This window comes from Podarcis erhardii, assembly GCF_964252035.2.
Source record: "Podarcis erhardii genome assembly, chromosome: 8".
NCBI classification, from domain to species: domain Eukaryota; kingdom Metazoa; phylum Chordata; class Lepidosauria; order Squamata; family Lacertidae; genus Podarcis; species Podarcis erhardii.
This window is the reverse complement of record NC_138499.1, coordinates 64568758-64589442: the sequence shown is the minus strand read 5'-3', so window position 1 is coordinate 64589442 and position 20685 is coordinate 64568758. Positions and strand designations below refer to the sequence as shown.

Genomic DNA, 20685 nt, shown 5'->3' with positions numbered 1-20685 from the left:
GTCTTGCCCAGTCTCTTTTCCTTCAAGGAGATTCATCAACTATGTTAATGATGACACCGGATTTTAATATATACATTAAACATTTAAGTTATAATACGTTAGCATGACATAAGATGTGAATAATAACAATGTTTTATATATGAAGCAAAAACATATTTTATGTTGGGAATGGGCTAGAATACTTGGCAAGTGACTTATATCCATAACAATTTCATTTAAATATTGCTTTTGCATCCCATCTATCTTAGATGCAATTTTATAGTCCCTTTTTAAAAATTCATTTCGGCATGACCTCTTTGAGGCTGCAGCTTAGTGCCTCTAGCCTACATATTCAATTGCACTTGTACTTGTTCCTGTTCAATTACATTTCAAAGTGCAGGAGCCAGTAAGTGCCCAGACATGAACTGCATTTACTATTCTGGGACTCTTCACAAATTATAACTTGCATTTGGTTATGCACAGAAATGCAGGCAAAAAGCCGAAAGGGAACCCATCACTTCATCCAAAATATGGCCTGTCCGATTTGACTTAGAGCTTGCACAGTTTGGAAATATACCTCCGCAAGCTGCATTATTCTGGAAATCTGTCTGGGTGAGTGAGTGTGGGTTTTGAATAAATGTAGACTAGGATACAGCAAATGAATGCTTTCTCGAATGGCTGAGTCCCTGCATAGCTTAGGCATGCACCTCCGCCTCCTCTGCCCAATCTGTGCCTTGAAGCCAGCTCCGTTCTTTAAGATCTGCTCATCGTGGCTTGGATCGAGTTCCTGTGGTCTCCCACTGGAGGAAGTGGAGGCAGGAAGGGGGAGCTGAGTTGGTTTTGAGCAATCCCTTCTTCCAGCTGCAGCCCTCTGGAAATTTGCTCTGGGTGGTTGTGGCACCTTCTGGAGCAGCACGGGAGAGGTGGTGCAAATGGACCGAAGGAGAAATGGACAAAAATGGCCTCCTTCATACCTTCAAGCAGAAGTTTCCACTGAATAATAATAATAATAATAATAATAATAATAATAATAATAATAATTGGTTTCCCCAGCCACTCCGGGCGGCTTCCACAAAGACCAAAAAAGATGTCACACATTAAAAACTTCCCTGAACAGGGCTGCCTTCAGATGTCTTCTGAATGTCAGGTAGTTATTTATCTCTTTGACATCTGATGGGAGGGCGCCACTACCGAGAAGGCCCTCTGCCTGGTTCCCTGTAGCTTTGCTTCTCGCAATGAGGGAACCACCAGAAGGCCCTCGGTGCTGGACCTCAGCTTCTGGGCAGAACAATGGGGGTGGAGACGCTCCTTCAGGTATACTGGGCCGAGGCCATTTAGGGCTTTAAAGGTCAACACCAACACTTTGAATTGTGCTCGGAAACGTACTGGGAGCCAATGTAGGGAGCCAACTGCAATGTATTGCAGTTCCCTGCACGAATGGACAAAACTTTCTGTTAGTGGTAGGCCTATGTAGAACCCAACCCATGGTCTTGCTCCGTGTAAACCATAAGTTAATTCTGAAGTCTAGTAGACACATATCTTTCTACCCATGCTTTCCCTGACTCATAAGATTGGATCCTGTTTTTATAATAACTGCTTCACTGGCTTTTATGTTGTATCTCTGTCTTTAATGACACTGCATGGTTTTAATGTTGTGGTTTTGCATACCACTCAATAGACTTTCCAAATACTAGGTGGCTTAGAAATGCCTTATAAAGAAACAAACCAATAAAACGGCTCGTGGTCTTTTATGGTTTAAAATTTAGCTGAAACAGAAACACTACTGGGAAAGAAGGTACTAGGCATTATATGGTAGACTGGGAAGTTTTCTGTACTCCCACTCAGCCAACCTTGGTTTGGGATTGGCTCAATATATAAAGGGTTGATTTCCTATTCACCGTGGTAGAATTAGGAACCTTAGGTCAAAAGAGTGAATGTAGTCCTTCAGGGCTAATTATCTGGCCCTCAAGACTCTCCCTGGGTCAAACCACGCTCTTTGGTCCCGCTCTTTGCCCTCCATAAGTCCTTCTGAGTGGTTGGAATGCGTCTGTGAATTATGCATCTTGCTTGCTTAGATGAACGATGAAGAGATGTGTGTGTGTGTGTGTGTGTGTGTGTGTGTGTGTGTGTGTGAAAGCTGGCCCACCCATTAGGCAGGGAGAAGCAGCTGCCTCAGGTGCCAGAAGTGCAAGAGATGGTGCCCTGCCCACCCCACCACCTCTACCACCACTGGAACACCCTCCACTCTTGCTGAGTTTGATTGAGAGGGGGGCTTTCCCACACACAATGTTGCCACTCGTCTTCCCTGCCCCTAGGGCAGAGAAAACGAGCAGCAAGGCCTTGCAGAATGCTTCCTTCTTGCTGAGTTCACTGAGAGGGGCTGCATTCCAGCAGTGGCAAATGTGGTGGGGGCAGAGGGTGGTACATTTCTGTTTCATCTCAGGTGGTGAAATGGGACAGGCCACCTTTGGTGTATGACTACATTCTAGTCACCTTTGGCCTTTGTGTGACTGGAATGTAGCCTACTATACAATGATAAGTGTCACATCCTTTGTCCTGCCCACGTTGGCCTCTGGACCTACTCACCACTAACAAATATCTCCCAGAAGGTTCCCCACAAGAGAATTCCATAGGCTGGAAAATTTCTCAGTCTCCAATCTAAGTGGTAGACATGGGTACAGCATGTTAAAACAGCAATCAGGTAAGGCACAAGGCTAAGACCCATTCTGCCAAAAAACTGAGACCAAACTTGCCGACCATTTGTTATTTGAAAGGTATTTTTTTTTTAGATGTGAAACATATGCTAGGTAGATTAAATTTCAAACCTGCCTTAAAAAGTTTTTATTCATTCAGTACAAAACCTTTTTGTTGTTGTTGTTGTTGTTGTTGTTGTTGTTGTTGTTGTTGTTGTTGCTGCTGCTGCTGCTGCTGCTGCTGCTGTGAACAGCTCTTCATACTTTGTTCTAGAGCAGGCTTGGGCAGAAGATGAACAAATAATAGATTACTTGTGTGTGTGACCAGGGGAACCAAAGACCTTTTCATCCTGAGAAGGAGGAGAAGGAGAAGGAGGTAGGTTTTGACAGGTTGTTTAGATCTTGCAGTTGGAGCAGGCAGCATAACCAATTCTGAGTCTTGTGGGCCTTCAAAGAAATCTAAAATAGTGGTGCCAATATCAAAGATTGAGTTGTCAGCTTGAATATCATTCATTATCATTTCTGTTTATATCAAATGCCTTTGGCTAAAGACAGATGTTAGTTGAAAGTAGAATGTGAGGTGCATTGTTGTCCATAGTGAATACACCCATCACTCTTGATCTCTTTTATTTATGCTTTGTGAAGTACACAAGATGGGGGGAGGGGGAGAATAGGCATCCTATATATTAAATATGAAGATGTTGCCCATACTCTTGGTCCGTGGTCTCAGGCAGAGATCTCTTACAGCCTTGTTGCCTTGGTTTCTTTAGCAGAAATGCTGCAGAATCTGGGATGTACTTTCTGCCAAGGTGCCATGGGGCACCTCCAATATACAGCCACATAGTTGGAGGGCTCTTTGCCCTGCATTCTACCAGTGCAATGCTATTAATCATTAAAACACATCTTCCTGATATCGCAGCACATGCAATTCCTCATAAAATAAAGAACAGGTGACTTTGCGCTGTAAAGGGTAATGTTAGTTAATCTGAGCGTGAACAGTGAGATTTTCAGAGATTTTTGCCTATTTTGGCTGGCATTCATTGTTTAAAATGCAGTGTTTGGAGGAAGTGTCCCATAATGCAAGGAAAATAGCACACCAGGAAGACAATGGAGATCAGGAGAAGGTTGGCATCCTCTCAAGACTTCAGGCAAATTCATGGAGCCAAAGGAAGTCTCCAGAATGAAGATGCTGGAGGCAGTTAGTTGAATCCTTCATTAAATGGATGTATGGGGGGGGGATCTTCCTAGGATGGTTTCAGGAAAGCAGTTTTCAGGTTGAAGTTCAACCCCCCCCCCCACACAAACAGAAACCTATTTCTCTGTGAGAACACAGAGTGTAAAGAGCAATTTATTTCACTTTAGACAATGAGGGTTCAACAACAACAACAACAACAACAACAACAACAATTTATTTGTACCCTGTCCATTTGGCTGGGTTTCCCCAGCCACTCTGGGTGGCTTCCAACAAAGATTAAAAATACATTAAAATGTCACACATTAAAAACTTCCCTAAACAGGGCTGCCTTCTGATGTCTTCTAAATGTCATGTAGTTGTTTATCTATTTGACATCTGATGGGAGGGCGTTCCATAGGGCGGGTGCCGCTACTGAGAAGGCCCTCTGCCTGGTTCCCTGTAGCTTTGCTACTCGCAGGGAGGGAACCGCCAGAAGGCCCTCGGCGCTGGACCTCGGCAGAACGATGGGAGTGGAGATGCTCCTTCAGGAATACTGGGCTGAGACATTGCTGTCAAACTGCGGTCAGTTAGGTTGGCAAGCACATGGGATGGTGCCTTCTCGGTGGTGGCACTGTGGTTACAGAATTCCTTTCTTATGGAACCATGAAAGGTTGAGTTCAGCACAGGCCTGGAACCATGCCTTGAAGACTCAATTGTTACAGTCTGCCTTTTCTTGATACACTGTGCTACTGATTTCTGAGTCTTTGGTATGCGTAAACCATACATTTAAAGGGCATCACTTCCCTAAAATAATCATGGAAACTGTAGTTTACTCCTCACAGTGCTATGCATCATCCAAAATAGGAAAAGGGTGGGGCAGAGATTGACATAAAATTTGCATGTTCTAATCTTGATTTTATACATGCAAATTTAGAAATAATTACTATAATTTAAATAGAAATACCATACACCTCACCATAGCAGGGGAGAGAGTGATGCAAGGATCTGTGTGCTTGCTCAGTCTGGAGTCCAGGAGCTTCAAGGTCCCTTCTGTTCTCCCTTCTTTATCTTTTGATAGGACTTGGACAGAGGATGGTCATTGGACACCCCTTGAAACTGAGAATCACCCTCTGTAATGTAAGCCCTATGGCCAACATGCAATTCCCTGCATGTAGGCTGGAATAGCACAGGGCAGGAAGAATTTCATCCCCCTGTAGGAAAAAGAAGGAAACATGTAGACAAGGGAATAATTCTCCCTTGCCTCCAGCTGGGCATTCTTCTGGTAGTTCTCCCAACCCTTCCCCAAGCCAGAGGAAGGAGACGGGAAGCCTCATTGTGCAAGCAGAAGTCATTGCACGTGCTTCAACTGATAAGGCTGCTTAGGTGAATACAGAAAATTCCAGTAGCTGAAGATTGACAAAACATTCTTATTTCCTTTTAATGTCTGCAGTAATATTTTTAGCCCAATAGCCATGCAAACAAAAGCAAATTACAAAGAAATCAAACTGGTCCATATGAAGTGCTTTATTATTATTAGTAGTAGTAGTAGTAGTAGTAGTAGTGGTTGCAGTACCATATTGAATGGTATTCAGCTGGGGTTTACTCAGAACAGACCCACTGAAATTAACAAATACGACTAAGGGCTCGCCCACACTTGTCTCTTGCCTAGAAAACATGGGTCCAAGTGTTTTTCCCCTTGTCCTGCTCCTTTCCCAGGGAAAACCCACTCTTTAGCACTAAATCAAAGTGAAACGTCAATCCAGAAAAAACCCCGAACTGCTGTTTGCTCTGATTGAGTGCTAAAGAGCAGTTTTCCCCAGGGGAAAGCAGCGGGCCAAGAGGAAGTGTTCATGAGCCCTAAGTTAGGTTACTTAATTTCAATGGGCTTGGTTTACTCTGAGTCAAACTTAGTTGAATGCCCCGCTTTGACTCTTGAATGAGACAATGACTTTAGAAACCGTGGGGACTGAAATCCCCTCCCCCCACGTTTCACCTCCTCTCTTTTTGTGAATAATTTATGCGTCGGAATGGCTTCATCGCCGACTGTTCTCCTAGCCATTAAACTGAAATAGAACTTACAGAAAATGGGGCTCCAGAAGAGAAGGTCAGCCTATGGAAATACCGCTATTGCTTTTGCGCCATTATTAACACCTCCTGACACGCGGTGCTCAGAGAGGGGAAAAGCTAATCTGTAGACTAAAATGATATGGTGATCTAAGGATTGTTTCCAATGTGTGCGCAGGAGGTGAATATCATTACAAGAAAGTGGAAGTAAGAAAACCGCATGGAAACGGGGAGAGAGAGTGACGGAAATAAGATCTTTAAGTTGACACGGGAACAAACTCTTCGCAGGCTGCTTGGGAGACCCACTGCCTGGAATCTACAGGGTGGCCTCGTAGTTCCAGTGTTCCAGGCAGGGTGCAGATCTATCTGCGTTAGAAATCATCTTGGTGTCTGAAGAACAGCCAATCAGATTTGTCTTTCATTTTTAAAAATAAAAGAATGCACTTGGGTTAAGTGTTAAAGTGAAAAAATGTTTTTGTCCGAAGATATGTGTGCTGCAACATGTACAGTGTGTTAGCCATTATTGTCTATTTGAAGCACATTTATCTCTCAGAACATTTTATCATCTCACCCCTATGGTTTTCGGGCTGAATTGTTTCCATGCTCGGCGGAGATGTTTTGAAGCAAGCAAATAAAATTAACCCCACTCTCGTGATTTCTAAGTTCATATGTCAAGATTTTCATTCCCCCAAGGTGAGTCAAGTTATTTCCCCCCAAAATTGATGGCTAACAACCTGAAAATGAAAGATGGCGGCAAATGGTTGACATGTCCACAAACGGTAATTTGAATCTGCCAGGCTCATTATTATTTATTGTTACATTTTTATTCTCCAAAGACTGTAGAGCAGTGTGCATGTAGATGTCCCATTTTATCCCCAAAACAATAGTTTCAGGTGGCTGAGAATGACAGTGACTGAGAATGACAGTGAAATCTGTGCCTAGAAGCTCTTGAGATACTTGAGACGTCCAAGTATGCAGGTACAGGATTGCAACCTTACATGTATCTGTTTACTCAGATGCATGTCTCACTGAGTTCAGTGGGGCTTATTCTCAGGTAAATTTGTATAGGACTGTACCTTTCTGTACAATCTTACCCTTTCTACTTAGACATACAGTAAGTTCAGCAAGGTTTAGTCCAAGATAAATTTATATAGACTTGCAGCCTGAGTGAGTCATCCAAAGTCATTGATTTGAGTAGCAAGAAAGTCATTGATTTGAGTAGCAAGTTTCATGGTTCAGCATAGATTTGAACTGAGACACATAAATATGTTATGCTGATTCACAAAAAAGAGCATATAGGTTTTGTTCAATGTACACAGTTCAAATATACCAATTAGCCCTTAACTCATGATATCATAATAATGCCGAACATTTGTGTCAGGAATGGGGAACCCATAGCCTTCTAGAAGTTGTTGGGCTTCCATCAGCCCCAGCCAACATGGCCAAAGATCAGGGATGATGGGAGGCATATTATGAGAATACCTGGAGGGCCACAGGTTTCCCATCTCTGCTCTCTGTTATCTATTTGCTCATTAAAGAAAACAAAACTTTGGGTTGGACGAGCTACCATATTTCCTACTTTTTCTTAATAAGGAAATAGGAAATATATGGAAAGGGAGGAGGGATCTCCAGAGCAGTGTTTGCATTAAGGCAGTGCTGCAGATACATTCACACTAGTTGCTAGTTCTCAGAAAATGTGTAGCCGACCTACTCACATATAGATGTATTCAGGATCTGTACAGTGGTACATCGGGTTACAGACTCTTCAGGTTACAGACACTTCAGGTTACAGACTCCACTAACCCAGAAATAGTACCTCAAGTTAAGAATTTTGCTTCAGGATGAGAACAGAAATCGTGGCAGCGGCAGTGGGAGGCCCCATTAGCTAAAGTGGTACCTCAGGTTAAGAACGGTTTCAGGTTAAGAACGGACCTCCAGAACGAATTAAGTTCTCAACCCGAGGTACCACTGTAGTTTTGTTCATTCATTTTTGCTTGATCTTCAGGTACATGAACCATTCATCATAAAGCAGTTTTCTACTTCGCAGCCATAAAGCGAGGGGACGGGGGACGGACTGATTTCAGGAGCTGCTGGGGTTTGAAGAACCTTCATATCTGTTTGCAGGGGCTCCACTTATTGAGGTGAGGAAGGGTGAAATTGACACGTTGTTACCAGGTGGTGAGATGAAGAGTGAAACTGATGCATTGTTATGGAAATAACCAGTCACAAATTGTGTGGCTGTCACACACTGGGCTGTACCCAGTGCTAGCCCTACTCAAAGTAGACCCACTGATGTTAATGGCTATGGCTAACTTAGGTTCATTTATGTCAGTGAGTCTCTTCTGAGAAGAAGTAGCACTCAATACATTTCACTGTCTCTGAACGAAGGCTGGAATCCTACATCTATTTACATGGTAATAAAGCCCACTGAACCCAGTTTTGGACAGACTTCTATAGGATTGCACTAACTTTCTTTTCTGGCATTGGTTTTAAATGAAACCTTTTCTTCTGAAGATCCTCCTGCATAATAATAATGATTACAATTTTCTGAATGCTGTTCCTTCTGTAGCCACAAGGACACCACCCACACAGAAGAGGAACATGGGGAGTTGGAGGGGGCAGGGTTTACGGGGGGGGGGGCTTTAGAAAAAACCCTAAGCTGTATTGCTCAAAAACAACAACAACCAAACAAACAAAAAACAACACGCATACCTAGGAGGGCACAAAATATTGTTGGTCCCACTAGTAAAGAGTATATTTGTTAAAGCAACTACCTTAAGTCATAACAGCAAGGAATAAAAGGATTATGAGATAACCTGACAGCTTTCTAGTTCTGATTTAGACGTCAAATAAAACTTCTGAGCCAAGATAAATGAGATGCACTTAAAGGCAAAAGGTATGAGCCAGTGAAATACCACTTCAATAAAATATTCCTGCATCATTGGCTAACATGTTGGTCTCTGCTGTGTTTTTCGTGTATTGCAGGGCTGAAGAACCTTACTCAGCCTGAGGACCACATTTCCAAGAGCCAATTGCCAGTGGTGGGTGGGGCTATTCTACTACTCTAGATTAGGCTTGTTTCTACATACATTCATATGTCCCTCTCTAAGCTCCATCTAGGCAACTAGGGACTCAGCTATACAGCTGCAAATAAAAAGTTTTAAGTGTGTTGTAAAGGGCAATATACAAGTGTGACACTAGATGGCGACAGTGAACTATGACAAATTCAGTGTATTTTTCAAAACGTTTTTTTAAAAAGCATTTTCACATCATTTTTTTAATGTGTGTGTAGGACAAATGGTCCGTGTTAAAGGATACACTTCAGCCAGGCAAAAGCACTCGAGGTAGGATCTGTGAGGGGTGTTTTTGTGAAAGCCTGGAATGTGCTCTTGAACTCTGATAAAACAAAACAAATTCCTTCCAGTAGCACCTTAAAGACCAACTAAGTCAGTTCTTGGTATGAGCTTTCGTGTGCATGCACACGAAAGCTCATACCAAGAACTGACTTAGTTGGTCTTTAAGGTGCTACTGGAAGGAATTTGTTTTGTTTTGACTATGGCAGACCAACACGGCTACCTATCTGTAACTTGAACTCTGATAATTCATCTTGCTTGTTTGGAAATAACTTTTTTGATTTTTTTTTTTTTAAGTGAGGTGCCAGCAATCATATATTGATGAAATTGCAGAACAGAAAATGGTGGCCATGGATAGCAAAAAAGAGCTGCCCCCAGCCCAAAGGACCTGGCTTCACCCTAGCTGAATGTTTCCCTCCAAAATTATGATTCCTTCCTTCCTTCTTTCTTTTTTTCCTTCTTCCTGATAACAATGGTGTCTACTATTATTAATAATAATAGTTGTTGTTATTAATAAAAGTAGTAGTAGTAGTAGTAGTAACTATTATTAATAACAGTAGTAATAATAATGAGGGAGTGGCTGTTATAGCTTCTCTGAGCCTGTGCTTTCAGCGGGTTCAGCATGGACTGGTTCCCCATCCCAGCATAAGCAAGGTTCTCTTATTCTGCATTAAGATACTTGCACAGAAAATAAATGGGTCATACACTTCACCCAAATGCACAACTTTGCCTGAATATAAATGGAAGGATCTGATCTGACTGTCCATGCCAATTTGTTCCCTTCCTCCATTCACCTAAATGAGAAACCTGGTGTTCCTGGTGAATACATTAGAGGTCTTGCTTGTAGAGCTGATTTCATGACCTGTGGTGCATGCTTTTTTGATGAATTAATGTTTTACTCATAATTAGGAATTTTCTCTGGGAAACTAATTGTGCACTGGTACTTCTGAATCAATTTATCATTCCCCCCCCCCTCCAAAAAAGGCTAAGATGAATGACTTATAAATGAATGATTTAGTAATGCTCATAAGGGACTAAAAACCTGTAGGTCCCCTTGATTTTGAGGTATCCCAAGGACAGTATTTTTAACCTCTCTGATCACTGTTGACTTTATTGAGCTCCATTTCTAAGATACAGCATAATCAAGGTTCGGTTTTGATAATGAGTTTCATTTAATGGGTCTACAGGAAAGCTAAATGACAGCAAACACACACACACACACACACACACACACACACACGAGAGAGAGAGAGAGAGAGAGAGAGAGAGAGAAAGAGGATCTTTTGGAGCCTTTATCCAGTTATTGTAAATCATGCCATTCAGGCAAGCTGGGGTGATGTTAACTGCCAAATTTCATTTAAGATGTACCTTTATTTGCTCTGACAAGCCACTCAAAATCCTTCCAGATTTCCATAAATGAACTCCAGAAAAACATTAAATTAGAACCGTTTGTGGCAGGTCCTCATTACATCCTGAAGAGTATACAAATTAAACTATTTTTATTAGGAAATTGGAAAGAAGGAAATGTTAATAAAAGCAATGGTTTAAAGGCACTGAAATATTTACTTTTTATTTGAGAGAACCCATTAGTGATTTTGGGTCCCATGCCACATTTTTAATCCATTCCCTGAACCTATCATCCAATAGAAAAAGAAAGGTTCATATTAAAGCAACATTCATGCCCACCCTCACTTGATTCCATTTCTTGATGTTTCCATACCTGATAATTTCTGATAAAAGCCACTTCTGGAAATTTAGCAGAATCTCGTAGAAGTTTAGTGGTCTTTTCTGTGTTAATTGCTTCCAGAAAATAAAAGAAAAATCTTCTTGCCACTCTGTTGACTCAGAAAATCATGGGACTTTTTGCACAGGAAGGTTTCTGCTGTTTTCATGGATCCTGCCATATATGACAAAATTTGGGGCGGTATTCCAGCATACAGTTCTTCCCTGCCATTTTCATGGGCGGGGGATCAGAAACACATTTACGCAGAAAGGGTGTGGTGTGTCTGATGACAGCCGCTGTTGTGTCACACCACACCCACCGAGGTGACTGAGGGGACCGTGAGGTGGCGGCCTGCGGTTCAAGAAGCCACAACAGAAACCAGGACAGAAGCTAGCATCGTAAGCAGGAGAACTAACACAATAATCCCCACATCTGAATGCACCCCCCCAGTGGTGGAGGAAACCTTTCAGGCACCTGGGGCGGCGCGCCCAGGGGTGGGGCTGCCCACCCATAGGGATGGCCCATCCCTATGGACACCATATGCCTCATCCCACCCACTGTCTGCCCACTGCATCCCCCCACAGCTATAAGGCAGCTGAGGCCCCGCAGTGTGCCCAATCCCTATGGACGCTGCGCGTCCCTTCCCTATGGGTGTCCCTATTAGTGTGGTGGCAATACACCCAGGGGGGAATTTGTCACACACACCCCGGGATGAAGAAGAAGATGGAGAAGAAGAAGAGGAGGAGGAGGAGGAGGAGGAGGAGGAGGAGGAGGAGGAGGAGAAGAAGGCTAACATTCTCCTTTCCCTTCCTCCCCCACAACAAACACTCTGTGAGGTGAGTGAGGCTGAGAGACTCCAAAAAAGTGTGACTAGCCAAGGTCACCCAGCAGCTGTATGTGGAGGAGTGGAGACGCGAACCCGGTTCCCCAGATTACGAGTCTACCGCTCTTAACCACTACACCACACTGGACCGCCCCAACTGCATCTCCCTTTCTCCATCACTAGCACCCCTCTCTCTGTTTGCATCTGCACTGCATTGACCTCCCTGCCACCTCACCCTTCCCTGCCCTCTCTCCTGGCCAGCAGCAGCAACCCACCTGCTGAGAAGCTAGCGTAGCATCCACCCCACCTGGTGAAGTCATTTCTGGTGAGGACCAGTTCTTACTCAAAGAGGTAATGTAGGTCAGTGAAGGTCCACTCACTCCACCCCCACCCAATAGATACACCCAAAGAGCCTCTGAGCAGAGGGGCAAAACTGTGCCTTCAGCACAGTAGATTCCAGTTTCAGAGCTGTTGGCTTTAGGAAACCAGTGTACTGACTGCATTACAGCCACACCCATCTAAACAGGTTTGGACCTTGACATCCAGCATGATAACCAATGCTTACAGTCTTGCATTTGGATTACGTGTGCAAAAAAATACAACGGGCAGGATGCACACCAGGAATGCCGACAGTGGAAGTCCTGTTCAAGGACTTCTGCTTGAGCAACAAGGCTTTCCCCCCATCCTCTCTATGATTTCCTTACACAAGTCAATGGACAGAGACCTCCATTGTATCTTCAAATTTCCATGGCAGGGTCAGAAGGCTAACTCTCACCAATGACCCTCAGGGTATTAGAGTGTTTACTGTAGGTGACATTTCCCCTATCCCAGTCTTTTCTGGCTATTTTGCCATGATCTCTTTCCCTATGCAGGTCAATAGTGTGATCTCTTTCAGGGGACAAGATTTGACACCCCCTAACTTTGAGTAGCTACCTGTATAAATATAGGTTTGATGGTGATGGTTTTGCACCCCTTTGGCTCAACGCCCTGTGCAGAAGAACCACTGCACTGATCTAAACTGGCACTGTCTCTTTTTCTGAAGGAATATAGGAAGTATTCCCAGAAACCCATGAGGGGATAATCCCACCTGCCAATGACCCCTAGGGTAACAGAATCATTGCTTGGAGGGTGACATTTCTTCCAGCCCACTCCTTTTCCGCACCCCATGATTTCTATTGTACATCCCCTAAAATGGTAGAGTCTGGCCTCGCAGGAGAACCATTGCAGCTATCAAATTGTGGCAGAAAATGAAAAAGATATAGATTTTTCCTTTGTTTAAAATGGATCAAAATGTAAAGGTGCCCTGTGTGGAAACCCCTGAATGTTCCCTCTTCATAGCGAACTCTGGGAAATGTAATTATGGGAGAATACAGTCCTCCTTAACAACTCAACCAAAAGACGTTCCCAGAATATTTGGGGGGAGGAGCCAATACTGTTTAAAGTGGTACATAGCACTTTAAATGTATGGTGTGACCTCAGAATAAGGTGTATTCTGATTTGGGATGAGACTCAGTCTGGCTCAGAATATGTTCATTTGATTTTTGCATTGGTTGTTCTGGGCCAGGGGTCACCAAACTGGTGCCCTTCAGATGTTTTGGACTGTCATGCACATCCGCCCGAGCTAGTAGAGCTGTGTTGATTGGGGATGATGGGCTTTATGGTCCAAAACATCTGGCAGGGGGCAACAGGTTGTCAAAGGATGTTCTGAACTGTGTCCATCTTGACACTACCAACTGCAGCGAGTTCCCTGAATGAATCTCAGTTTGCTCATGTTTCGCAGCTTTCAGGTGTGCTAATCTTACATGTGTGGCATGTGAACAACAATAGGTTCTCCAGATGAAAAAAAATACACCAATCCCTTTGCACTGGAGCTCCCAGGTACTCTTACTCTTACCCAAGATCCACTGAGTTCATAAACCTGGGAACCATGTTCGTGTTGAGGCATGTAATGAAGAGATAGAAGACAAAATGATACTTCAAACAGAGCCAGATGAATCCAATGGCAACTCTGAGTGTTCCGCGTGGCTTTAAATATGGAAATCTCTAGTCAGACCTTACCGTACTGGCATTCTCAGACTGTGGTTGGTGCATATTCGTGTTTGTGTGTTGATATCCATTCAGACCAGGCCTTTGCAGAAGTCACTTGTGCTACCCACACAGACAGGGCTTTAGGATTTCTCAGGCTGAGCACTTCTGTGCAAAATTGGGAATGCCCATATGGAGGTCACGTTGCATAAATGTGGCTCTTTTATGTCAGGCGAAGGCCCAGGGCAATTACAGACTGCTCAAAAAAAATTGCATTTATGGCATACAACATTACTCAATTCTCATGTGACTTGGTTTGAAGAGGGAAAATGAAAAGTGGTATTTATCAGCTTGATAATAAATTTCTCCTTCTCTCTCTTCCTCCCTTTATTCCTTTGTAAGCCTGGTGGATATTCTGGGGTGAGCAGAATGCACAAAAAAGATGGTATTTTCTTTAAATGGCTTGGTTAATGGTTTCCTACCCTCTTAGACGGCCATGTGCTCTGATTGCTCTCAGTTTGGGCTGCGTTCCTCTTCTCCTTGTTCTGCAAACCAGATTGGTTACATTAAATGCTTATGTTAATGTTCCATCAATTAGCTTTTTCTTTCTTTACATTTTGTTTTTCATTGTTTTGCTTTTGCTTTGTTTTTACTCCCTGTATAATTAAAATGTTTAACATTGTTCCTTCCTGTGGTCAGGACACATTCACTTAAAGCTATTTTATTCTAAATCAAGACAGAGGGCAAATGGAAGCAATTAGAATTAAGGGCTAGTTTATCCTCCCTCCCCCTCCTTCCACCCCATAATGCGGTGATGTCTCTTCTGTAAATTCAACTATCATTGCTGCTTCATCCTCCAGATCCCCCTATATGAGATTATATATATATATATATATATTTTCACAAGAACGCTAGCCAATGCAACATCATCTGCAATGGGAGTGAGGGGCCCGTAGACAGAAATCTCTGCTTCTCGACACAACAATTCATTTGCAATGTCCATTCCAGTTTAACCAGATTGAGTTGGTGATATAACTAATTCCAGAAGAGCTTGTCATTGCGGGGGACGAGGGCAATGTAGCAATGCTTCAGTAGGTGGCGCTTCAACACAGCTCACCTGGTACACTGGCTCAGCTTGTACACAAAAATCTTGTAAGAATACTCTTGCATGGTTTCTAAGCCTCCTTCAAACGAGAATATACTGCCAGATCGTGAGCTCTGGTCTCTAAACCGACAAAATGTTGGGACATTGCTCCTTGCAACTCAAGGAACTTCTCCATCTCTTGGTTTCACTTTGTTATCATTGTATAACTCTTATTTTTGGAGGAGAAGGAGAATAAGAAGAATCAGACTCTGCATTGCTGATGTGCATTTGTTTATTTATTTATAAAAAAAACATTATTTTTCCAATGGGACATTTGAGACTGGAACTAGATTTTACAGGAGATAGAAAAGAACAGACTGAGATGAGATATGATAGCCATCTTCAAATATCTCAAGGGCTATCACATGGAAGATGGAGCAAGCTTGGTTTCTCCTGCTCTGCAGGGTAGGACTCAAACCAATGGTTTCAAGTTACAAGAAAGGAGATTCCAACAAAACCTTATGAAGAACTTTCCGACATTAAGAGCTGTTTGACAGTGGAATGGTCTCCCTCAGGAGGTTTTTAAGCAGAGGTTGAATGGCCATCTGTCATGAATGCTTTAGCTGAGATCCCTGCATTGCAGGGGGTGGACTGGATGACCCTTGGGGTCCCAATTCTAAAATTCTAAAATTCTATGGTTCTACAGTGGTATCTCATGTTACAGATGCTTCAGGTTACAGACGCTTCAGGTTACAGACTCTGCTAACCCAGAAATAGTACCTCGGGTTAAGAACTTTGCTTCAGGATGAGAACAGAAATTGTGCTCCAGCGGCAGCAGGAGGCCCCATTAGCTAAAGTGGTACCTCAGGTTAAGAACAGTTTCAGGTTAATAACGGACCTCCAGAACGAATTAAGTTCTTAACCCAAGGTACCACTGTTTATATGGATGCTGCCTAAAATAGTCACCCTGCACCTCTGCCTCCTATCTTTTCTGGTAACATACTTACAATATGTGTGTTGTGAGTTTTAAAAAATGTTTTACATTTAACCCCCCCTGCCCCTTTCTTCCATCATGGAACCCATGGCAAGGTACATTTGATTCCCAGGAGTCTCCCACAAAGGCACTGACCAGACCTGCTTCACTTGCTTAGTTTCGGCAAAGCATCAAGCGCCTTCAGGAGATAACTTGAGACCAGCACTGTGTCATGGTGTCCCGTCAACCCACGCAACTGCAGGCCCTGAAATAAAGAGGGGAGAGCAAACTCTGAGTGTGGAGACGCCATGTCAAATGCCTCGTGGTACTAGGCAATAGTGTCGAAGGAAGGAAAAGAAAGGGGAGAGGGAGATCTCACTGGTAGACTGCCTACTTGACATGCAGAAGATCTCCAGTATCTCCAGCTGAAAGGATCCCAGACTCTCCACATGAGACCAAAGAGAGCCTGGCGGGGCCCATTGTAGCTGCAGGAAGGCCAAGGGGGGCACACTGCAGGCTGCAGAATATTGAGGGGGCCTGTCTTGAAAATTGGGGGCGGCTTGGACCACCCCCGATGGTGTTGTGACGTTAACATATGAAAGTGCTGGAGGTGAAATAGTTAAACAGGTTACCCAATCAGGACCCAGGGGGTGGAGTCAGAGGGACTATAAAACCAGCTCTGGGAGAGGCAAAGGGAGGAGTTTGTTGGGAGGTTGGTTGGAATGGGAGTGAATTGGGATAGAGTTTGTGGGTAGGTTGAGTTAGTGTAGCGAAATAAGCTGAGTCAGGAATAGTTAGGGGCTAGGAAGACAAGTAAAGATCTGAGAGGTGGTTTAGTGAGTGAGAACAGGTAGCGGAAGTTATAGGTCTGGATAGGCACCCCATGATTGTAATTGACCGATACCATTTATGAAACCACACACTTGTTAAACTGCAATAAATAAACAAAAGTTTATGTTCCAATTTAACCCTGACTGGACTCAGCATTGTACCAGGTAGGGCCTGGGTGGTGGCAGCGAGAAATAAAGTGGTGGCACAGGGATCAATAGACGGTGAAACGTCCGGTGACCCTGTGTGATCACCACAGGTGTTCCCGGCTGCAATCCTATACCCACTTTCCTGGAAGGGATCCCTATTGAACACAATAGGACTTTGCACCGGCAAGTGTAGGATTGCTAATGCACATATGAGCAAAGACTGGCCTTAATTACTGTGATGTGCAACAATGATGATCAGCAGAGAACTTTGTGGCTGAAGTTCCAGGAGTGGAAGTTAATGGCACTGAAAGGGAAGTGAAACTACTCCTCTCTCTTCCTCTTTCCTGTTGCTGCAGGCGTCAGCTTCATAATACTGGCAAGGAGAAACATTCCCAATGGTTGCCATTTCCCCCGGAGACAGGGCTATATGGTGAAAATGGCAGTCACCATTTTCATTCGCCAAAAATTCTCTGGGACCAATGCTATGTCAGCAGTGTATTCCCAGATGCATCTGGGAAGGAAATGATTACAGAGAGAATTCACCTTCACCTTCATTTTACCCTCATTTTATCTGCCACCTCTCACTGATGGCAGGGGGCCATTTTGGCTCAGCCTGAACTTTAATTAGGAAAAAGGGTTGTTGGGGGAAAAGGAACACACATTCCTTACATTATTAGGTGAGGATATAGGGTTGTATATAACATTAGTCATACTCAGAGTCGACTCACTGAAATTAATGGACCCAAGTGAGTCATGTCTAGGGTTGCCATATTTCAATTCTACCTTTGAGATCCCGGTAATATCCGGGGAAATCCGGGAGTAAGGCAGGCCTAGTTGTGTCCATTAATTTCAATGGTTCTGTTCTGCGTAGGACCAGCATGAGATACAACCCACAGTTATAGTGGGAGACGTGCTGGATCCTGGTATGTTTAGGGCATGGGTAGGCAAACTAAGGCCTAGGGGCCGGATCCGGCCCAATCGCCTTCTAAATCTGGCCTGAGGACAGTCTGGGAATCAGCATGTTTTTACATGAGTAGAATGTGTCCTTTTATTTAAAATGCATCTCTGGCTTATTTGTGGGGCCTACCTGGTGTTTTTACATGAGTGGAATGAGTGCATTTATTTAAAATGTATCTCTGGGTTATTTGTGGGGCCTACCTGGTGTTTTTACATGAGTGGAATGAGTACATTTATTTAAAATGTATCTCTGGGTTATTTGTGGGGCATAGGAATTCATTCACTTCCCCCCCCCCAAAAAAAAAATATAGTCCAGCCCACCACATGGTCTGAGGGACGGTGGACCGGCCCATGGCTGAAAAAGGTTGCTGACCCCTGGTTTAAGGAGAGGCCTGCCTTCCTTAGAATCTGATTCCCCATATCACTGAAGGCCCTGGGTGCTTGAATGCATTCTTGCCATTGCCACAATACCAACAACACAAAAGCAACAAACGATCCCTAAAGGCAGGCGGGGTCCAAATCTTTTTCTGGCTGCAAACTGGAAGAGTAGCTTGAACTACGTATACCTGGAAGGTTGGGGGAAAAGCCAGTGCAGACAGATTCCGGAGCAGTCATAATACGCTGCTTTGTATGCCCAGTAGCTCATCTCTGCTTTAGTTTGCAATAAGTGCAGCTTCTCAACAGTCTTCAAAATCAACGCTGCACATTAGAATAGTTAAGCCTGGAGGTTAGGAAGGCAGGATTGACAGCTGCTAGGTATGAATCAGAGAGAGCGGTGGGGTGGGGGGGGGGAGCCACAGTCTTTTCACAGCAGATGCTTTGTAATGAAGTATACAGTGGGAAGAATTTGAACAGTACTCATGAATACTCTCTTTGCAAAATCAAAGGTTTTTGTTTTCTCTTTTTAAAAAAACAACAACAGCAACACCTTGCCATCTTGATTATTTGCTCTTATTTTTCATTCTGTCTTCTTGACGGAGCCATTACAGATTTTAAGCAAACATCAATCCAAAATCCAATTTTTAAAGATGTGCATTTCTCTATATAACTCACTTAAATGTTCTAATTAATTCTTTTCTTGGGGAAAAATTGTGTGTCTTCTTTGTGATGGCTTGTTCTCTTCATACCTTTTTTTAAAAGTGTCCTTTCCCCCGTTTATGGGGTTGGGAGTGGGGGGGGCTGAACTCTCGGGTTTGCGCTTAGAATATATTGATATCTCTTGCTTTATTGATTTTTTATTAAAGTCCTGAGGTTTGAATTAATGATTGTCAACAGCAGCTTTTGGGGTTGTTCGTTATTTGTTGTAGCTTTAAATGATAGCTTTTACAGATGCCTTGTGTTTTTCTTTGCCCAGTGGTTTGCAGAAGCCAAAGTATTTAAAAACACACACACACAAAACCCCCCATCTTCTCATAAAGGCTTAGCAGTTAGCGCTACTATATGCCAACATAAAAAAGGCAGTGTAAAGTCAAACTGCCTTTGCTACTGTTAACTGTGCCTGCATCTTGGCATCCGTCAATGAAAAGAACGTCCGATCCAGGCATCCCTGCTGAGGTGAGATATGGCTGCGTCCCCAACAGTGAGGCGTGCGAGAGCAGTGCCAAAAGCACAGCAACAGTCTGGTTCAGGTCTGTCTTAATGAAGGTCCAGCGTGGGGCTAAATGAGTTTCTTCTGCTGCTGGGTTAGGGGCTAATGACACAAGGTCTCCCTAGGCTCACCACTGCTGCTGGCGTTTCTCTCTTTCTTTTTTCTTTGGTCCGGGCATATGGCGGTAAGCTAACTGTGGTGCTTATGGGATTTCTGTTGTGTTTTGTTTTGGGTCCCCCCCCATTCTGGAACTTGTCTTCATTTTCAGCTTACAACATCAGGCCATATCCACCGGTTGTCATTTTGCTTTCATTCTTAAAATGTTTGTCTCTGTGTGTATGGGATGAATATGTTAACTTCAAGTTCTCCCAGTTTCTCATTTATGCCCAGTTCAGTTCTCTGCATTTCCACGGTGCTTTGTGATCTTTTACAAAAAGTCCTTGTTGCATTTGATCACGCTTATAAAAATCAATTTCATTTGGGTACCTATCTGGATGTTTTGTTGGCTTATGTCGATTCAAATATTTAAATGTGGATGGATGTATTGGTGGTGAATTGCATACACAATGTGAGCTCATAGGTTTCTTTTCTTCTGTTTCTCTGTCTTTGTAATAAAAATAAAATAAAATAATAATAATTGTCTGCGAAAATTCGCCAGTATTTTTGTACAAATTTCTCCTCATGTACACAAGCTTGTATGCAATGTTACTTCGTATACACATGTTTGCGAAGCAATTTCCCCTAATAGAATTCATTTTTCCATGTTATTTTCACTTATGCACACACACAAATATCTATGTGCACAATTCACTGTAGTATATGCATTTTGTTCACATTACTTGGCTGGAGATGTGCATTGCAAAATTCGGAGAAAAGTGAATTTTGAAGAATGACTGTGCTTCAGTTTGCATATTGTTTAGGAAAGAGTAAATGAGGTCAGTTCCTTTAAATGTGAACTAAATTTAAATTAACCCCCTCATCCCTAGTGTGTGTGCATTTGTGAACTGTAACTAAGCTTCCTGTGACTGTGTTGTTAACACAGCTCTTCCAGTTGAGGCATGGAGGCCAGGTTAATCAGTAAATGCAAACTTTTTAAAAAACAAAAAACCCTAGCATCAAGTCAAACTACCTTTGCTACTGTTACATTGCCTTCTTGGCATCTGTCAATGAAGAGCTTGCTAAGCTATCCCTAGGGAATCATGAGACATGTCTACTTCTATCTCTCTACATGCTAACATGCCGAGTTTAAGCCATTGATGCACAAAAGTGAGT

The 20685-nt window shown here is 43.2% G+C and overlaps 1 long non-coding RNA gene across 1 annotated transcript in view; it reads left to right on the top strand.

The window, feature by feature from the left end:
* Positions 1 to 271: 271 nt before the first annotated feature.
* Positions 272 to 20685, top strand: part of LOC309348177 — a 39854-nt gene continuing 19440 nt past the window's right edge. The window contains exons 1-2 of the long non-coding RNA XR_014159271.1: positions 272 to 591; positions 2927 to 3048. This is a non-coding gene — a long non-coding RNA (uncharacterized lncRNA). The remainder of the gene's footprint in view (positions 592 to 2926; positions 3049 to 20685) is intronic.